At 35.4% G+C, this 956-nt stretch overlaps 1 non-coding gene across 1 annotated transcript; it reads left to right on the forward strand.

Annotated features, from left to right (window-relative positions):
* Nucleotides 1-481: 481 nt before the first annotated feature.
* Nucleotides 482-675, forward strand: LOC132022947 (U2 spliceosomal RNA). Its single transcript, XR_009405828.1, has one exon. It is a non-coding gene; the product is annotated as a U2 spliceosomal RNA (small nuclear RNA).
* Nucleotides 676-956: the final 281 nt, after the last annotated feature.

Below are 956 nucleotides of genomic sequence, written 5' to 3' on the forward strand. Positions count from 1 at the left end.
TTTGTATATTATATATATTATATACCGTGTTCTTTTTTTAAATTGTGTTATGCTAGTCACCACACAATACATCATAAGCTTTTGATGTAGGGTTCCCAGATTCATTGTTGACATGTAACACCCAGTGCTCCATGCAATGCGAGCCCTCCTTATGCCCACCACCAGGCTCACCCATCCCCCACACCCCTAAAACCCTCAGTTTGTTTCTCAGAGTCCACAGTCTCTCATGGTTCATCTCCCCCTCTGATTTCCACCTCCCTTTACTTTCCCTTTCCTTCTCCTAATGTCTTCCATGTTATTCCTTATGTTCCACAATTAAGTAAAACCATATGATAATTGACTTTCTCTGCTTGACATATTTCACTCAGCATCATCTCCTCCAGTCCCATCCATGTTGCTACAAAAGTAAGGTATTCATACTTTCTGATGGCTGCACAACATTCCATTGTATATACTGTATTCTTATAATAAAGTAAGCTAGATGGCTTCTTGGCCTTTTGGCTAACATCAAGGGTAGTGTCTGTTCTTATAAGTTTAATATCTGAAAAGCCTTCAATCTAAGGACAATATACTACCTGAATTTTTTGAACAAGGAGATAGAATTGGAGTTTATTACTCTGTCTGCCCTATACATTGACCTGGTATTGCAATTCTTTTGGGAATGGTGCACTTTCATGGGGGATTTTAAAAAATAAATAAATAAGCTAGAGATAAAATAAAATGTTATTTACTGTACTGTCTTATCTTTAGCTCTATCGTAAATTTACATCAGCTGTCTGTAAGATGAATCATCTATTAGTGCATCAGTATTGTCTTAGTATGATACAAAACACCATAGATGGTGCATGTATTATTAGTACTGGGCATCAAAAATGCAAAGATAATGTACAGTATTTGTGTGCCTAAATTTTGATAAATTTTAACTTTTTATAATAGATTGTAGATATTTTATGGTA

Source organism: Mustela nigripes, chromosome 7 (assembly GCF_022355385.1).
Source record: "Mustela nigripes isolate SB6536 chromosome 7, MUSNIG.SB6536, whole genome shotgun sequence".
NCBI lineage: Eukaryota > Metazoa > Chordata > Mammalia > Carnivora > Mustelidae > Mustela > Mustela nigripes.